The sequence below is a fragment of the Vulpes vulpes genome, chromosome 4, assembly GCF_048418805.1.
Source record: "Vulpes vulpes isolate BD-2025 chromosome 4, VulVul3, whole genome shotgun sequence".
NCBI classification, from domain to species: Eukaryota; Metazoa; Chordata; class Mammalia; order Carnivora; family Canidae; genus Vulpes; species Vulpes vulpes.
Window position 1 is genome coordinate 28,748,285 of NC_132783.1, and position 20,776 is coordinate 28,769,060.

Below are 20,776 nucleotides of genomic sequence, written 5' to 3' on the forward strand. Positions count from 1 at the left end.
TAGCTTCTTCATTCATTCATCTATGGACACCTAGGTTGTTTTCATAGCCTAGCTATTATAGATAATGCTACGATTAACACAGAGAGGATATATCTCTTCAAATTACTATTTTCATTCCTTTGGGTAAATATCTAGTAGTGAAATTACTAGACTGTATAGTATCTCTATTTTTAATTTTTTGAGTTACTTCTGTACTATTTTCCACAGTGGCTGCACCAATTTGCATTCCAACAAACAGTATATATATATATATTTTTTCAAACAGTATATGAGGGTTCCTTTATCTCCATGTCATCACCAACACTTGTTATTTCTTGTCTTTTTGATTTTAAATTCTGACAGGTGTGAGGTGATATCTCATTGTGGTTTTGATTCATATTTCCCTGATATGATTAGTGATGTTGAACATTTTCCATGTCTATTTGTCATCTATATATCTTCTTTGGAAAAATATCTACTCAGGTCTTCTGGCTATTTTTTATTAGATTGTTTGGTATTGAGCTGTGTAAGTTCTTTATATATTTTGGGTATTAACCCCTTATCAACTATATCATTTGCAAATATGTTCTCCCATTCAGTAGGTTGCCTTTTTTTATTTGTTGATGGTTTCCTTCATTGTGCAAGGAAAAACTTACTTTTAAAATGCACTTTATTCCAAGTGGCCACAGTGATAAGCTAAGTCAGTGTTTGTCATTATGTGCCATGTAATACCAGCATCCCAACATTCCTCCTCTGATCCTAATTGTTTGTTTGTTTTCTGATCTGAAACTCAATAAGATAAGATGACCAATTTCAAATTCCCATTTTTTTAAGGGCTAGATGCCTGAATCACTTCTGAAGTCAATTACTATGTTGGTCTTTCTCCCCACTCTAAGTCAGTAAACTACATCCCCACAGGTTTAAGCAGGAAGGGTTTATTAAGAAATATTAATAAGCCCCCAGAAACAACTATCAGATCACCCCAGAGAACTAGGTGGTTAACTAATATGCTGACCCTATTGTTTTAATTGCTATGTGGAAAGGGCCATAATAATTATTTATTATTTTATTTTTAGTTTTTAAATTGTTTTATTATTAAAAATAGGCTTCACTTTATTATTTAGCTTTCTAACTCTGTGCTGTGCCTTTAGCACTTTGACAATTTTCTGTTCCTCAGTAAGGAAAGCACATTTGTTCTGGTCAGGGACACATTTAGCACATATCGAACCACCATAGACCTTACTGACATGTTTTTTGTTTTGTTTTGTTTTGTTTTGTTTTCATTTTAAAAATACTCAAAAGAACTTTAGCTTTTATAGCATAAATCCTTTGAAGTAAGCCTGGAAACATGTTACATGCAGATTTTGGTGCTTTCTCAAACCTCTTGGTATAAAGGTAAAAAGTTCTATTACCAGGGGTTAGCAACAGCCTATTTTTGTTACAGGCTTTATTGGAGGGTAGCTTATGACAGTATGTCAAACACCGGACCATTCAGATTGCCTCTATACATATCCCTAGAAAAGCAAAGGCCACCACTATTGCCAGCCTCATAAATTCATTGGCTTTATTCCTGTGTGCTATAGCAATTTTGGTACCCTCTTATTCCAGGCTTGTTTGCTGATGTGACATACTTATGAATTGGAGTCTCATGCAGCTGCATCATATTGGCAGAACCTAAGTCACATGTCTATAAGCTAGTGGAAAAGGTGATTAGAAATAGAGTTTCAATTTGGGAAAGTGAGATTCACAATGAATGCATAGTGAATGCTTGATAGCTTTTAGATTGCTGTTAGAGATGTACACTAACATCAATATTTCATTCATAATGATACAATAACAAACTATTATAAAGAGCTTACCATGTACAATTTTGTTTTATGCATTCTACATATTCATTTTATCATCATATCTCCCCCATGTGACTGATACCATTATTTATCTTATTTTATGGATGAGGAAACTGAAGCATCCATTGAGAGAACATGTCCAATGTCACAGAGATTGCACATGGGATTTGAGATTTAGATGAAATTAACTTTCCAGATTCCAAATTCTTGCTCTTTACCAATATACATATAACCTTTCACATATGAACAACATCAGCAAATTATTATGGAATAGGCAAAAGACAAATAAAAAAGAAAAATGAGTAGACTATATGAATAGGAAAATCACAGAAAATAAACAGTGATGGTTAATAAAATTGAATTATTAATACTGTAGAGAAATCTGTGATATAACTATTTCATATTCTTTGGGACCAATATTCATACACATTACCCAAAGGAATCACATTTATCCTAAAGAATTGTCTTAGATATCATTTTCTCAGGGTTCATTCACTGATTCTTTATTTTTTTGTCACTGATTCTTTAAATGCGTAGTTCAAATCACCTTCAAGCTGTCTCATACTACTGACCATCAGAATAGTTATAATCCTTAGTTGCAATTGTTTAGTTTTTGGGTATTAGCATCATGAGGGTATGTGCCTTATTTGACATACCCTCAGTGGTGGTCTTAGAATTTTTTTACATACTAGCCACTCAATAAAGATTGTTAAATATTGTTAAATGTAATGAAAATGACTGTTACTGACTTAAGAATCATTAAAAAATTCTAGATATTCTCTCTTTTTAGAAGTTGCTAATGTATACTTAAAAAAGTACGATAACATACTTCCTCCTCAAAAGAACATACTCGAATCTTCTTACTTAGAGTTTTACTCTTGTAACATATATTAACACATTTATTAAACCGACAAAGATTGAAGTCCTTTCAAAGGAGTAAAGAAAATGCTACAAATTGGAATGATTTCTAATCAAAGCAGAAGATAATGAAATCTTGCCAGACAGAAATTCATCCACTTAGTAGATTAAAATTACAAGATGAAAAAGAGGGGATCCCTTGGTGGCTCAGCGTTTAACGTCTGCCTTTGGCTCAGGGTGTGATCCTAGGGTCCCCGGATCGAGTCCCACGTCAAGCTCCCTGCATGGGGCCTGCTTCTCCCTCTGCCTGTGTCTCTGCCTCTCTCTCTCTGTGTCTCTCATGAATAAATAAATAAAATCTTTATAAAAAAAGATGAAAAAGAAAAAAAAAGGAGGAAAAGAAAAAATATTCAAAAGGCTCTTAATTTCATATAAACAAAAGTTATTCTTGGAAGATTAAATATACCTTTAAAATAAAAGTAATTTAAAATCAGTCTCAATTAGGTTAAAATGCACTCAGTGTGATTTCCTTTCTATAAAACTTTGTATATTAACTTCTGTATTTGATTTGACTATTGTGTTCTTTGCATATGAATATATTCATATATTAAGCTGTAAGTATTAATTTAAATGTGATGTAATTTGGTTAACACTAATAGTCTGTTTTGACAAATTGTAAGGAAAAAGCACCTTAAATTAGCACCTTAAATTTGTCTTAAAATTGAAGACAAAGTGTATGAAACTTTTCACATGCTTGAGAAATATGTTTCACTGGCTATTAGTGTGCATTAAAATTGCACAGGTGAAATAATTCTTTTTTTTAATTAAGATTTTTGTTTATTTGAGAGAGAGAGAGAACATCAGCTGGGGTAGGGGTGGGGGAGGAGCAGAGGGAGAAGTAGATTCCCTGCTGATCAGGGAGCCCTACACTGGAATCTCAGGACTGCAGGATCATGACCCCAGCCAAAGGCAGATGCTTAATGACTGAGCCGCCAGGTGCCCCGAAATAATTCTTATAGAAAGTTTCATTGTAATGTGTATAAAATAAACAAGAGTGAGAATTTAGGAAAAAAGAACAATCACAACAGTATTGTGGATTACAATGAGAATATGCTTTTGATTTTAGAACTGTCTGCCTATCTTAGAATCTGCTTGCTTTTGAGAGGAATTTGTGTATATTTAATTTGGGAGAGGGAAGCACAGTCAAATTTTTCCTAAACCATTTAATAAATTAGACCACTAGCACCAGCAGATACCACTGGAAATGTTGATATTGAAGCATGTACAAATATAATTGCAGGGATTTTGTGTCCTTATGCTGAAGCCCAGAATTAAGCTCAGTATTTTCCAGCTATAGATTGGTCAGGGCTCCTTCTCACAGAACCTCTCTTCCAAGGAGTAGACCTGAATATGGTGCTCCTTGGTCAGCTTCTTTCAAGAAAAGCGGGAGAGTAAAATGGGTAAGATATCCTTAACTCAGAAATTCCTTATATCCCATATATTCTCATTCTATAATTTTCACCACTTCCCTTCCAATCTAAGTGGAGGAAAATGTTAGGATACAGCCAGAGTAGCACATTATTAGGTGAGTGAAAAAGTGAGGATCTGGCGCTTTAGTATAGCCATATTTAAGGCCTATCTGAGTGGTTAGCACAGAGCGCTTCCTGAGAAATGACGTGCTTGTGACAAAGAGGTTTGAAATCCAAGGTGGAGCCTGAAACAATCAGAGACAGTGAATTGACTGGCTCAGTAGTGTATTTGCTAGATAACACCAGATTTTATTAAAATCCCATATTTGAGAAAGATGACATAGCAATACAGGAAAACTGGAAAAAATTTAAGAGATTATCATGCTAATGGAGAGACCTGGAGGCAAGGAAGAAAAGAATATTGTGAGTGATTCCTATTCCAGTTTTCTCATATATTTAAAGACTTGTGTTATTTATTTATTTTTCTTTTCTGATACCTGTGTGTCCTCCTCTCTCCATTTTTCTCTTTGGATTTTGGTGTTTTGTTAATTTCGGGAATCTCTATGTATTAAGAAAAACCTTTGCTGTGATTTGTTTTGAAAGAGTATATTTTTCCATGTGATCATTTTTTTCTTTTCACCTTTCTAATGGTTATTTTACTCACACAATTTATTTTATGAAAATCAAAGATTAAATCACAATCATTTCATGGCTAGTGTGAAACGTGTGTTTGTGCAAGAGAGAAAAAGAGAGGGAGAGAGAGAGATTCTCATTCTGTTTCAGCGTATGAACTTTATTTGGTAGCATTTTAAAGTATTGAGCTTAGCTAATTTTTTTTGCAGTCATTCATATAAGGAGTTGACTTTGATTTAGTTTAGTTTTTTTTTTTTAAATGTGGTAATCATTGCATGCTTTGTACACTAGGTTGATATCTATTTTGCCTTATTTGTGTTGTATATGTCTGTAGGAACTGTTGGGAGTTTATATGTTGAGGGTTTAATTAGAGTTTTGAAATTTGTGTGTGCAAAGGAAACCTTAGTTTATTATACTTTTATGGATAACTTTTTCTTTGTAACACATTTTATACCTTGACAAAATAAGCAATTTAGGATACGCAACAATGATTAGGTATATTATTCCTATCTGCCGATTTTTAATTTGCTTTTATTTCATATCTACCACTTTAATTTTCAGATAGATGACAATATCATTTGGAACTTGATGGATTGTTATGTTGCTATTTCAACTGTAGGTCATTAGCAAACTCTACCTCTATTTTCTGAATGAGCTACTTTCAATGCTGCTCATCAGAAACTTTCTGAATGGGTATTGCTTACTTTCTTTTAAGATTAAGTAAGAGTTTTGTTATATTACTTTTTAAAGTTCAAAGTAATAAATTTTGAGATGATCGTGTAAACTGAAAAACAGTTTAAATTACTATAATCTGATAAGATATTTTAGAAGTTTGTAATTTTATTAACATGGCTGTCTCAACCAAAAAACATGGTGGTTTAATTTATATTGCTGGCCAGTCTCTATGCAATTAAGCATATCTGTAAACCATAAAACTGCAGAAATTAAAATAATGTTATTGTTTAGAATTAATGATAAAATTTATGCAATTCAGCTTAGTGTAACTATTACTGGATTGACAATATTTAACTATTTGCATTTTTATCATTTGTACCATATTTGAAATATCACAGGTAGAAGATAGATTTTATCTTGAGTAATTAGCCAGTGAGAAGGTTAAAGTTATTTCATGATTCTATTTTAATATTATTTTTAATCCTTATATTCAGGATAAAGCTGCAAAAGATAGAGACCATGCTTTGTAGAATTGCTATTCTAGTGTTTCACAGAGAGGGGATGAACTACAAGGGTTACAACCTTTTTCTCCCTTTCATTATCTAAAATTATAAATAAATACTTTTTCTTAAAAGTAAGAAATGGGAGGCAGCCTGGGTGGCTCAGCGGTTTAGCGCCGCTTTTGGCCCAGGGCGTGGTCCTGGAGACCTGGGATCGTGTCCCACGTCGGGCTTCCTGCATGGAGCCTGCTTCTGCCTCTGCCTGTGCCTCTGCCTCTCTGTGTGTATGTGTGTGTATCTCATGAATAAGTAAATAAAATCTTTTTTAAAAAAGTAAGAAATGGCATATCTTGTACCATTTATGAGCGAATTTCCTCTTTGTGCACTTTCTGTCTTTGGAAGGAAAAATTAAAGGAGTATGTGCTGCCTCATTAAAATAAAGAAACCAAAATATCATCCAATAAGAGTATCAAGCCTTAAAGTCTTATTATGCAGATTATTTTATAACTAGGTACATATCTGGACTTTGAGTGTTTTAAAATAGTTTTGAGTCTGGAATGCCTGGTTCCAGGTCTTTATGAGAAATGTTTTGATCCATTCATCTGTAATAAATAAGGAGCCCTATGCTAAAACAAATAGGCTCTATACACCCTCTTCAGAAAGAAAACTACCCCAAGTGGTTACCAACTAACCTTCCTGCCGCATTTGGCAAGACCAGCCTCTTTCTCTTTTTTTCACATAGTATCCATACTCATCCTTTTAAAATACAAATCATGACAATGTCATCTGTTTAAAACATTCCATTCTCCATGCCATGACTGCCAAAGTCTGCATCGTCTGTCTTTGAAATTCCTTTATCACTTTCTAATTCAATTTTTAAAATTTATTTATTTGACAGAGAGCGAGAGCATGAGCAGTGGGAAGGGGCAGAGGAAGAGGGAGAAGCAGGCTCCCTGCTGAGCATGGAACCCTACTTGCAGCTGGATTTCAGCACCCTGATATCATGACCTGAGCTAAAGGCAGATGCTGACCCAACTGAGCCACCTAGGCACCCCATCTGATTCCATTTTTACTTGCAATGCAATTTCTCTCTTCCTTATCTCATTCCATCACATTAGCATTTTATTATTTCTTCAAAACAATAAACATATCCCTGTCTCATGCTTTCAGTCTTGGTCCTCACTTTGCATGAGGTGCTCACTTTGCCATTATCTCCAGAGCTCCCTTCCTCATTTGATGCTGGTCTCTGATGAGATGTCATGTCTGAGATGCTTTCTTTAATTGATGCATTAGTCCTTCCATATTCAAACTTCTTATTCTGTTTTATTCTTTTTACATCACTGAAATTCACTTACATTTCTGTTTCTTTATTATTTTTCTCTCTCCACTAGACTGTAGTTTGAGTGTGTGAAGAAATTTTGCTCTTATATTCATACTTTTATCCATTATACATGTCTGATACCTGAATGCTTACTAAATATTTATTAAGTGAAGAAAATGATAATTGAATGAGAAAATGAATAAAATGGGTAATGAATTAATTATATATAGTTTATGGAAAAGGTACTGGCATTAAAATCAACCTAAGAAAATTCTTTTGACTATATTAATGAATTAATATTTGTCTGTCATAATTAAATTTTATTTCATTAAGATTAAGGCCAGATTCTTCTTCATTTTTCCATTCAGTTTTTTGTTTGTTTGATTGTTTTGGTTTTGTTTTTTGGGAGGAGAGTATAGTGGAGCTTATCCTTCATTCCTGAATTGCTTGTAATAAGTCATATCTAGGATTTCTGTTTTCTCAAGTCCTCTTCCCTATGTGGTTCGGACTTAGAGTTGGCCAAAACAGAAACATATACAAGGTTTAGATGGCAAAAGTAAAGAGGAAACTGTTGCTTTAGATGATTGTGATGGACAGATAGGGTGACACAAATGCAGATGTGCCCAAAGGGCTTGAGCTTCTACCTATCTTCCCAATGACTGGCCCCACCATCTGATGCAATGTGAGTCAACCATTTAATATTATTCTGTGGTTTCCCCAAGGTAGCAGCTTTCTCAGACCACATCATGAAACCCTTAGTGGATACACTGAGCTACCAGAGCTTTTCCTGTAGACTGTTAAGAGCTTACTCACACCATTGCATTGATTTTTTCTGATGCTCTGACTTCCTGCTCTAAAACCTAACTTATCCTAACTTTGCCACATTTGTGTAAGTTCTCCTTTCTGTGGTAAACACCTTTTTCCCTTAATACTGTTAATGGCTTTGTTTTGTTAACAAAACTCTGAAAAAACTTTAAATTGTGTATTAGCCATCTGTCATTATACTTCTTTATACTGCTTGATCCTAGCTGCTATATATAAATAAAATCCCATGAAAAACAAGTTGAAATGTACATGTATTTATATATGTGTATGTGTGTGCATAAATAGCAGAACATTAAAGGAAGCTTTTCATTAAGCCTAAAATATATTTTTTAAAGATTTTATTTATTTATGAGTGACAGAGAGAGCAGAGACATAGGCAGAGGGAGAAGCATGCTCCCTGCAAGGAGCCTGATGTGGGACTTGATCCTAGGACTCCGGGATCACAACCTGAGCCAAAGGCAGGTGCTCAATCAACCACTGAGCCCGCCAGGTGCCCCAAGCCTAAAAATAATATTTTATAAAATCTCTTCCCCAGTGTTCACATTTTTAGAAGAGTCTTCAACAATATTTCATGACCTTAAAATGGATACAAATTCTATTTTTCAGTTTATAGTAAAAATGCATAGTCATTGAATCTAGTGAAACTATTTTCATAGGACACTGTTCAAATTTGCAGGATTTCTAAGGTAAATAAAAATGTCTTACTGTGAATTAGAAAAACCTAACAATGGTTTCATTGTTTCATTTAGTTCTTTTTCTGAGGTTTTGTCTTTTTCTTTCATTAGGACTATACTTCTCAGTTTTTCCATTTTGCTTGACACTCTGTATTTGTTTCTGTGAATTCAGTTTAATAGCCACTTCTTCTAAACTTGAATCATCTTGTGTATGGTTGTACCCTTTGTAGACTGTGTGCCTGATGACTTTGACTGGCTTGCTAGAGCTCTGTGGCATAGGCTAAGTTCCTGGGGCACTCCATGATGGGGCTGCCTTGGTGAGATGGCTGGAGAAAAGGGTGAGTGAAGCAAGAGAGTCTCAGGGCTCTCTGTGCACATAGCACCCTGGAAATACAGCTAAAGCTGAAGTCAGTGCAAGCCAGGATGTACTGGGGTTTTCGGTGCAAGGAATGTTTTGATGAGGCAACTGGAGCTGTAGTGGTACAGTCTGGGGTGTTCCGGTGTGATCCATGTAGGAGGCATGCTGGTGCAGTGGCTAGAACCAAGGCAGGGTGTAGGCTGGGTGATTTTCAGAGCTCTTCACACACAGATGTGCCTTGAGGAGCAGCTGGAGTCAAAGCAGGAATGAGCCAAGGGGTCCTAGAGTGCTGTGTGTGGGGGGTACTCTTACAAGCCATCCAGAACTAAAGTTGTGTGGGCCGTGTGAAGGAAGACCTTGGGGTTCACTGAAGCAATAGGCCAGATATGGTGTCCAGACCCTGTTTGCATCAGGTGTACTATCAAGGTGGATGGCAAATGTAAATAATATATTCTTAAAGTTAAAGTGTCACTTGTAGGAAGCACATTATTCGGCATTTAAAAAAAATCCATTTAGTTATTCTGTCTTCTATTGAATAATTTAATCTATTTATATTGAAAGTAATTATTGATAAGTAAGAACTTACTATTGCCATTTCAAGAATTGTTTTAATTCTTGTTGTCTTTCTTTGTTTATGTTTTGTATTGGTTTGGTGCTTGCTCTTTCTTTCTTTCTTTCTTTCTTTCTTTCTTTCTTTCTTTCTTTTTTTCTCTTTTTTCTTTCTTTCTTTCTTTCTTTCTTTCTTTCTTTCTTTCTTTAGATACTAGAACTTTCTTATTATGATTTGCACAAAACATCTTATGAGTCTATTTTAAGCTGATATCAAATTATTTACATACAAATCCTATATTTTAATCCCCTTCACATTTTATGCTTTTGATATTACACTTTATATCTTTTCATATTTTGTATCCATTAACAAATTGTAGTAGCTATAATTATTTTCAATAGTTTTGTTTTTTAATCTTTAAAATAGAGTTAAAGTGAATGTCACACAAGCACATTTCAGTGAGCTTCTTTGAATTATTATGTTGGATTCCTTATCAGACAATTCATAGATATCCATTTTTTGTGTCACCAGCTACTGGAGCTTTAATATTATAGAATATTCTTAAATTGACTATATATATATATATATATACATACTATATATATGTATATGTGCATATACATATAATCATATGTATATATGACTTTATATGTATGATATATACATGTATATGTATGATATATACATATACACAGATATATACATATATGTATACATATAACCATATATAGTCATATGTATATATGACTATATATATATCTTTATAGTAGTTTTAAACATTCATATTTCTAATTAGCATACTTTGCCTTTAACTTGAAGAATCCCTTTAGTATTTCTTTTAAGCTAGATCTAGTGGTGATAAACTTCCTCAGTTTTTTTTTTTTTTTTTTTTCTGGCAAAGTTGTTCTGTGTCCTTCATTTCTGAAGGGCAGATTTGTTGGGTATCGTTTTCTTGGTTGGCAATGTTTTTTTTTGTTGTTGTTGTTTTGTTTTTGTTTTTCTTTTTGTACTTTGAATATATTGTCCCATTTTCTCCCGGTCTACAGGTTTGATGCTAAGAAATTAGCTCATAATCTTGTGTGTGTGATAAGTCACTTTTTTCTTGCTCCTTTTAAAATTATCTATTTGTCTTTGACCTTTGGCAATTTGATTATAATATGAGGTAGGACTGTTCCCAGACTGTACATGAGGACTTAAGAAGAGTCACAAAGTTCTGCAGTAGGATTGAGGTCAGAAGGCGAGTCTCAGGGACACAAATGAGTATGTCTCCTACCTGTCACTGGGTGAACAGAACTGGCAGCCAAAAGATACTAAAGCTAAGTCATGGCTGCTTCCAGATCCACATCCAGGACTGAGGTTGATGGGTGTGTTAACTGAGGCATGGGTAGATGTGACTCTTGTGGGTTCCTTGGTAGCAGAACCAAGGCCAAACAGGGCTGTAGCTGAATCAACAGGGGATGAGACTATTTCTAGGTTTAGCTGGGACCACAGTCAGTGAACCTGCCATCTGGGCATGGATCTGCCTTCTTGAAAAGCCTTCCTTGGTCTTGGGTTCCAGGGTTTCCTACCTTAGTTCCTAAACTCCAAAAAGGTACTTTTACCTATGGATGACTGCCAGATAGTTGCTGCTCAGAGATTCAATCCAGAAACTTCCTCTTCTGCCATCTTGCTGAGGTCACTCTTTAGGCTTTAAAGTTTTAATTTCATTCTATTTTAATGTGAGGTAAATTTGATCATGATTAAATGTAGATTGACAGAAGTGGGGAAAGGTAAACTAAGACCTATTTAAAACTTGCCTCAGATTATTAAAAGATTTAAATAGTTATAATTGTATTTAGAGTGCATAAGTTGAGTTAGAATCAGCTTACATAATTTGGTTTAGTCTTTTAAAAATCTAAAAACAAATGAAAATTTGAAGAAGTAAAAGCAAAAAATTCTAATTATCAACTGGCTAAATAGATTTAATTTCTTCTTAAAGCCAGATTAAAATTGGTGATGTTTTCTTTCAAATTTTGTGAATATCATGTACACATACACACACACACATTTCTTCTCCAATAAATTCCTGTTCTGTATAAACAACTCATTAAGGATTACAACATTTCTCTGAAGATAGAAATATACTTTCTTCTCTGTTTCACTTATTACATTCAGATATTTTTGATACTCTTTTTTAATGGCGGTGCCAAGAAATGTTAGTTATTGGATTATTTCCCAGACTCTAATTTAATATGTATATAACACCTTCTAACTTCAGCATAAAAATAAATTCTAAATTTTACTGAGTCATTTAATCAGAAAAACATAGGTACTTTTCACTATTGCCAATTCTATGCCCATCAATGGATGCTAGAAAACAGACAGGATTATTTCATAGTGAGGGTATCATTGCTGTGATCATGCAAATGAACTAAATGGGCAAATGGAAAATCAAGTAAAATGCTAAAGTGATATTTTCCTTAGTGATTAGGCATTTTGGAGATTTCAGACTAACATAAACTAAAGAAGGAGAAAGAGGACTGGGTGGGGGTAGTGGACTAGTGTCATTTGACATTAGGCAAATACTGTTCTACAAGAAAAAATATTCATCACTCACAAATCCTAAGTAACTCTTTTATTATCTTCAGAAAAGTGATTTTTAAGCCCCCACAAAATTTTTAAAGTGTGTCTCTAAGAGGAATTTGGTAGGGAGAAGCCACTCAAGTACATGTGAACTGGGTGTTTTTTTTACTCATTTGAGAGGTTCTATATTTGTTCAGTGACAGATTCACATACTATATTTTGCTTAAATGTCCATATAATGACCTCAAATAGTAGAATAATTAATCCAATGGTGTATATTGTTTTTACTTATTTTGTTTTGTTTTTCTACTTTTCATATGTAGAGTGCTCAATTTGTTCTTATATAAAAATAGAGGACAATTTTAGCCTACTTCCTAAGAATCTTATCAAAGTGCTCTAAACTATGAAAGACATTTATAAAATAGGAAATATAGGAAATAGAGTGCTTTCTATGCATCTGCTTCTTTAGAACACATAAATCTTTAATATAAGTGCACATGGTGCATTTTTTGAAATACAACTATTAAGGCCCTATATGAAACTGCATTTTTATAGATTAATATACTATAGAGTGCTATGCAACATATATATTATAGAAATCTTCAGAAACTAAAAATAGAAATGGCAGACACAAGCCTAGTTTACTTTTTGAAAAGTGATTAATGGATTTGTGAAGAGAGGGCTTCTATAGAAGAGAAGGCATGTACTGATGGAATATAGGGTCATTTGTCAAAAACAACTGATTTCCTGTTGTATTTTTCATAAAAATGCATGGGTTTATAAATATAGTTAAAGCAAATGAATAGAAGATCAGTATTCAGATATCTCATAAAAGTTTGCTAAGAATGGATCATTTCATTTCTTTAAAAATATTCAGTAATTAACTGTTTATTTCATCAGTTTGTTTTTGAATAATTTTTGAGGTGCTGTTAAAATTATACATACTGTTTTCTCATGTTTATTTCTCATAAAATTTCTCTGATTTCTCATGTTGATCAGTGTCTCATGATACTGTTAATATAATACCAACAGATATTGACAAGTTACAGGTTTTTGGTTATCTCAAAGAACATAGGAAATCAGATTTTTTAGGTTAAATTCCAAAGTAGAATTTGAATAAGAGAGGGAGACTCTATGATGATGTAGTTCAATGTATAGGTATTAATTTTTATAAGTTCCTTTTTGAATTTTTTCTCAACTGTAGGGGAAAGAAATCTAGCTGCCTTAGGAAGTAAAGTACAAGATATTAACAAGGGCAAATAAGACTACACAACATTTGTTTCTGACAAGAAAAATGACACTAATGCCTTTCACGTACTTCTATCATAAATTCCTTTCTACCAAACACACAGATTTATAAATGTCACTTTGGTGGCAATCATAATTGGTATTTCTTCTGGCAGCTCCTCGGCTTCACAGGCTCTACAGTAAGTCCGCTTATTTATTTTATTTTTTAAAAGACAATTTTAGGGCAGTTTTAGGTGTATAACAAAATTGATAGGTACATAGAGTTTCCATATACCTTCATGCATAGCTACCCTCATTTTCACCAGAATGGTATTTTTCTGTTTGTTTTTGTATCCAGGACAAGCCTACATTGATAAATCTTATTCAGCCAAACTCCATATTTACTTTAGAGTTTACTCTTGTTTTTATATATTCTAGGTTTGGATAGGTGTACAGTGATATGTATCCATTTTTATAATATTATACAAAGTATTTTCTTCTTCAAATTTTAAAAAGATTTTATTTATTATTTGACAGATAGAAGAGAGAGAGGAACAATCTGGGGGAAGGGCAGAGGCAGAGGGAGACGCAGCCTCCCCACTGAGCAGGAGCCTGATGCAAGACTCGATCCCATGACCCTGGGATCATGACCTGAGCTGAAGGCAGACACTTAACCAGCTAAGCCAGCCAGGAGCCCCTAGAGTATTTTCACTGATCTAAAAAATTTTGTGCTCTGCATATTTATCTCTGTTTCCCTTGACCTCTGGGTAGTTACTGATCTTTTTACTGTAACCACAGATTTACTTTTTTCAGAAGGTCATATAGTTGGATATACACTTTATGGAGTTTTTTTAGAAAAGCATTTTTCACTTAGTAATATGCATATTTAAAATTCTTCCGTGTCTTTTCATGACTGAACAGCTTGTTTTTTAATCACTAAATAATATTCCAGACATCATTGTCTAGATGTACCATAGTTTATTCACCTACTGAAGGACATCTTGATTGCTTCCAAGTTTTGGCAGTTATTAATAAAATTGCTATAAACATTTTTGCATGTTTTAATGTGGGCATAAGTTTTCAACTCCTTTGTGTAGATGCCAAGGCTAGATCTTTATGTTCTGTCTCCCTTTCTGATACTTCCCACACATTTCTTCTCCCTTCCCTTATATTCCCTTTCACTATTATTTATATTCCCCAAATGAATGAGACCATATAATGTTTGTCCTTTTCCGATTGACTTACTGCACTCAGCCTAATACCCTCCAGTTCCATCCACGTTGAAGCAAATGGTGGGTATTTGTCATTTCTAATGGCTGAGGAATATTCCATTGTATACATAAACCACATCTTCTTTATCCATTCATCTTTCGATGGACACCGGGGCTCCTTCCACAGTTTGGCTATTGTGGACATTGCTGCTATAAACCTCGGGGTGCAGGTGTCCCGGCGTTTCATTGCATCTGAATCTTTGGGGTAAATCCCCAACAGTGCAATTGCTGGGTCCATAGGGCAGGTCTATTTTTAACTCTTTGAGGAACCTCCACACAATTTTCCAGAGTGGCTGCACCAGTTCACATTCCCACCAACAGTCCAAGAATGTTCCCTTTTCTCCACATCCTCTCCAACATTTGTGGTTTCCTGCCTTGCTAATTTTCCCCATTCTCACTGGTGTGAGGTGGGATCGCATTGTGGTTTTGATTGGTATTTCCCTGATGGCAAGTGATGCAGAGCATTTTCTCATGTGCATGTTGGCCATGTCTATGTCTTCCTCTGTGAGATTTCTGTTCATGTCTTTTGCCCATTTCATGATTGGATTGTTTGTTTCTTTGCTCTTGAGTTTAATAAGTTCTTTATAGATCTTGGAAACTAGTCCTTTATCTGATATGTCATTTGCAAATATCTTCTCCCATTCTGTAGGTTGTCTTTTAGTTTTGTTGACTGTATCCTTTGCTGTGCAAAAGCTTCTTATCTTGATGAAGTCCCAATAGTTCATTTTTGCTTTTAAATGGCCAGATTTCAGTTTAATTTATTTTCTCTATTGATGTGCTGTTCTCAAATTTCTCAATTTTGTCTCCAATTGTTATTAATTATTTTCTTCTACTTTGTATTTGATTTGTTCCTGGTTTTGTTAGTTTCCTCAATGGAAACTTAGATTATTAATTTTATATATTTTATCTTTAAATTTTTTTATCTTCTTTTTAACATATGCATTCAATACTATGGATTTTCCTCGATTTTTGATGAATTATTTTTTTCATTTTATTTAATGTAAAAATTTCTCTTTTGAAATTTCTTCTTTGACCCATATGTTATTTTTAAGTATATTATTTAATCTTCACATATTTGAGGATCTTCCAGTTATTTTTTTGTTAGTGATTTCTAGTTTAATTCTGTTATGGTTAATAATAGACGTATGATTTATATTATTTTAAGTTTATTAAAGTATGGTTTATGGCCTAGAATGTGGCCTATTTTGGTGAATGTTCCATGTACATTTGGGTGAAACATATATTCTACTATTAGATGAAGTAGTTTATAGATGTCAATTACATCTATCTGATTGATAGTGTCATTGAGTTCAGTTATGCCCTAATTGATTTTCTGCCTGCTGGAATATGTCCATTTATGAGAGGAGGCTGTTGAAGTCTCCAACTCTGAGAATGAATTCAATAATTTCTCCTGGTACTTCTATCAGTTTTTGCTTCACATTGTTTGATACACCCACAGGCTGCCTGTGGGGGACCGTGGTGCAGGGCTCGATCCCATGACCCCAGGATAATGACCTGAGCCGAAGGAAGTTGCTCAAGCCCTGAGCCATCCAAGTGTCCCTATCCTGGAGTTTTTATGTCCACTTTAAATATCCAGGAATTCATTAATTATAATTCAGGCTTTTCTACCCTGAGAATGGTTCCTTTAGTGGTTTCCTCTCAAGCATCTTTGCTTCAGGAATAGGCTGTGACTCCCCATTTGCTAGTTTGTCTCCAATCTTAAAAGAGTGGTTTTTCCTGGTCTTTCTCTTTCATACAGACCCAAGAAAAGTTGTTAATTTTTCAGTTAATTGTTATTAGGATATAGGGGTGACTTCTAAGCTGCTTACATGTGAAACTGGAAACTGAGCATTTAGATTCTCCCAAAGTACAAGCACAGAAGAGAATACAATATCTCTTGTATTTCTTGTATGAAAATAATCATTTTCAGTGGCTCTCAACCATGTTTATTTGGTTTTACTATCTTCCTTTTCATATGCCACCAAAATTAACCATAAAATTTCAAAATGAACAAAATGAAAACTGGATTATCTTGAATTTATTTATTTATTTATTTATTTATTTATTTATTTATTTATGATTTTGTTTATTCATAGAGACACACACACACACAGAGACAGAGAGAGAGGAGAGAGAGAGAGAGGCTGAGAGGCAGAGACACAGGCAGAGGGAGAAGCAGACTCCATTCATGAAGCCCGACATGGGACTCGATCCCTGGGCTCCAGGATCACCCCCAGGCGGCAGGCGGCGCTAAACTGCTGCGCCACTGGGGCTCCCCGGGATTATCTTGAATTTAAATAATGAAACAAAAGAAATCCAGAACTGTGAAAAGAAAATAGAAGCACTATGATCTACGTTTTAAGGAGAGGAGAGTTTCTTAACTAATTATTTTTTGTGTGTTATTAAGTAAAATTATTTTACAAATAATGAGAATCTCTTGTTTTTTTTTTTGTTTGTTTGTTTTTTTTTTTTTGGTATAAATTTTTGTATTTCAATCCAAACTCTGCAGTTTTTAAAGTTAGTAAGTAAAGGTGAATTATTTCTGGCCATGAACTAGAAATCTCTTTCAGGCCAGTTTTCCACTTCCTATCAACATGCTCCTCATTGACTAGCTACCTTGCCACATAATTTAGGAGAAAACCCATTTGAATAATTTTTGCAAATCAAGATAGATGAAAGCATTATTTTCTGATTCTCCATACTATTTCTACAAGACAGAGCTCTTAGTAAACCAGAATAACTAAACTCATGGTGAATCAAAATTATTGTGGGTCTGCAACCTCAGGAGTTCTTTGGGTGAAATTTGAAGTTGACCTCCCATACATAAAGGACAAGGAGAGTAAAGAAAGAAGCAGATGAATATATATTGGAAGATGGCAGTTTTCATAAATAAGAGAGCTTGCATGCAAGGCTTTTCTTAAGCAGCTGCAAAGGCGCATATCTCCACACCTGCGTGGTAGAACCTTAGGAGTTTATATAGAGGCCTTTATACAATTCAGTCATGTGTATAGTCCACATGGTCTCAACAACATGGTACTTTTGAGGCTGCATTCTTGAAGTGGTTCCTAGTTTGGGGACAGTGGGAAGAATGTACATTCCAAGTTGGGATGGACAAGAAGCACCAATTGCACATGTCCAACTCACGAATCACCTGTGGTCATATCCTCTCAATGACCTCCTCCAACACATGTTCAGACAATACTTCAGTATGGAAATAAGATTATTAGACACATTATATGATAGATTTGTGACATAAGAAGATAGGAGACTTTGTCAAATATTAGTTAACCATATAGTTGTGGGTACATGTCTGGGTTTCCTATTCTGTTCCATTGATCTGTGTGTCTGTTTCTTTACCAGTACCACATTCTCTTGATTACAGCTTTGTAATAGAGTTTAAAGTCCCCAGTTGTGATGCCACCAGTATTGCTTTTCTTTTTCAGGATTGCTTTCGCTATTCAGGGTCTTTTGTGCTTCCATACAAACTTTAGGATTGTTTGTTCTAGCTCTGTGAAAAATCCTGGTGGTATTTTGTTAGAGACTGCATTTTAAAGGTGTAGATTGCTTTGGGTAGTATAGACATTTGCAATATTTCTTCTTCCAATCCATGAGCATGGAATGTTTTTCCATTTCTTTGGGTCATATTTAATTTCTTTCATAAGTGTATTATAGCTTTCACAGTACAGATCTTTTGCCTCTTTTGTTAGGTTTATTGTATCTCATGTTTTTTTGGTGCAATTGTAATTTGTATTAGGTCCTTGATTTTTCTTTCTGCTGCTTCATTATCGGTGTATAGTAAAGCATCCAATTTCTATACATTGATTTTGTATCCTACAACTTTACTGAATTCATGTATCTTTGAAAAAGCAGGAAAGTATATCAAATGTAAAAAAAGACAGTCTTTTCAAAAAATGGTGTTGGGAAAACTGGACAGCAATATGCATAAAAATGAAACTGGGCCACTTTCTTATACTACACACAAAAATAAATTCAAAATGGATGAAAGGCCTAAATGGGAGACAACAAACCATCAGAATTCTAGAGAACACATGCAGCAATCTCTTTCATATCAGCTATAGCAACTTTTTACTAGGTACATCTCTGGAAATAAAAAAGATCTGTTGGGACTTCAAGATAAAAAGCTTCTTCACAGCAAGGGAAATAGTCAGCAAAACTAAAAGGCAGCTTGTGGAATGGGAAAAGATATTTACAATGTCTGATAAAGGGTCAATATCCAAAATCTATAAAGAAGTTATCAAATTCAACACCCAAAGAATAAATAATCCAGTCAATAAATGGGCAGAAGACGCGAATACACATTTTTCCAAAGAAGATATCCAGTTAGCTAATATACACATGAAAAGATGCTCAATATCACTCATCATCAGGGAAATACAATTTAAAGCTACAATGAGATATCACCTCATAATGGATATCAGAATGGCTATAATTAATAACATAAGAAACAACAGATGTTAGTGAGGATTTGGAGAAAGGGGAACTCTCTTACATCCTTGGTAGGATGCAAACTGGTGCAGCCATTCTGGAAAATAGTATGAAGTTTCTTCAAAAATTTAAAAATAGAACTACTCTACAATTCAGCAATTGTACTACTAGGTATTTACCCAGAGGACATAAAAGTACTGATTAGAAGGGGCATATGCAGCCCAATGTTTCTGGAAGTATTATCAACCATTGTCAAATTATGAAAAGAACCCAAATGTCCATCAACTAATGAATGGATAAAGAAGCTGTGGTATATAAATATAATAATGGTATTTTACTCAGCCACCAAGAAGAATGAAATATTGCCATTTACAATGGCATGAAGTCATCTAGAGTTACATTAAGCAAAGTATGTTAGAGACTAATACCATATGATTTCACTGGTGTGAAATTTAAGAAACAAAACAGATGAAAATAGCATAAGGAAATAAAAAGAGATCTATGGAGAGGCAAATCATAAGAGACTCTTAACTATAGAGAACAAACTGAGAATTGCTCAAGGAAAGGTGGGCAGGGGTGATGATCTAGTCAGGGATGGGCATTAAGGAGGGCACTTGGTTATGATGAGCCCTGGGTGTTTATGTAAGTAATGAGTTACTAAATTCTAATCCTGAAACTAATATTGTACTATATGTTAACTAACTAGAATTTAAATAAGGGTTTGAACCATAAAAAACAGAAGATAGGGGACTTGAGCAGCCTGGGTGGCTCAGCAGTTTAGCACCGCCTTAAGTTCAGGGTCTGATCCCGGAGTCCTGGGATCGAGTCCCACGTCAGGCTCCCAGCATGGAGCCTGCTTCTCTCTCTGCCTGTGTCTCTGCCTCTATCTCTTTCTCTCTCTCTCTCTCTCTCTGTGTTGTTTCTCATGAATAAATAAATAAAATATTAAAAAAAGAAGATAGGGGACCTATGGGTGGATATTATCATTGAATGAATATAGATAGTAGCTTGTTAGTACATAGAAGACTGTAGATATTTGTCTGATCCAGGTAAAGGTTTAATCTATGCAAGAGAGAAAGATCAGATGAAGAAATCAATTATAAAGGATGTAGGGTATTTCTAAGGTTAGATGGTCACATACCCAATCTAACGAAAAATCCAGTTTCTTGGTAAAACCCAAGATTTGAGAGCTACTAATATAATAATGATGGCAACATGCTAGGTTGAGAACTCTCCACCATGAGGTGACATTAGACCCAAAAGCTAAGTTAAGATTCAATCTACAGAGAGCAAATAAAATGCCCTTATCTGAAGAAAAAGGTGGAATTCAAAACTGGTAAAATTTCATACCTAACAGGTATTAAAGGAATACATGGCAGATTGTTTTAAGGCATTCTCTGTTTCATACCTAACCTAACTTTGGCAGTATACCTAGAAGGCACGTTTACTTTACCCTGCTGTTTAGAAACTTTTCCCATTGAGTTTATTAATATAAATTTATATTTTAATACAAAAGTATTTTTTCTGCTTGTAAAATAGATATTTATTCAGATTAACTCTTTTGAACTCTGCTTGTATCTC

The 20,776-nt window shown here is 34.4% G+C and overlaps 1 pseudogene; it reads right to left on the reverse strand.

Annotated features, from left to right (window-relative positions):
• Positions 1-1,058: 1,058 nt before the first annotated feature.
• Positions 1,059-1,470, reverse strand: LOC140598742 (large ribosomal subunit protein eL34-like; annotated as a pseudogene).
• Between the last annotated feature and the right edge of the window lie 19,306 nt (positions 1,471-20,776).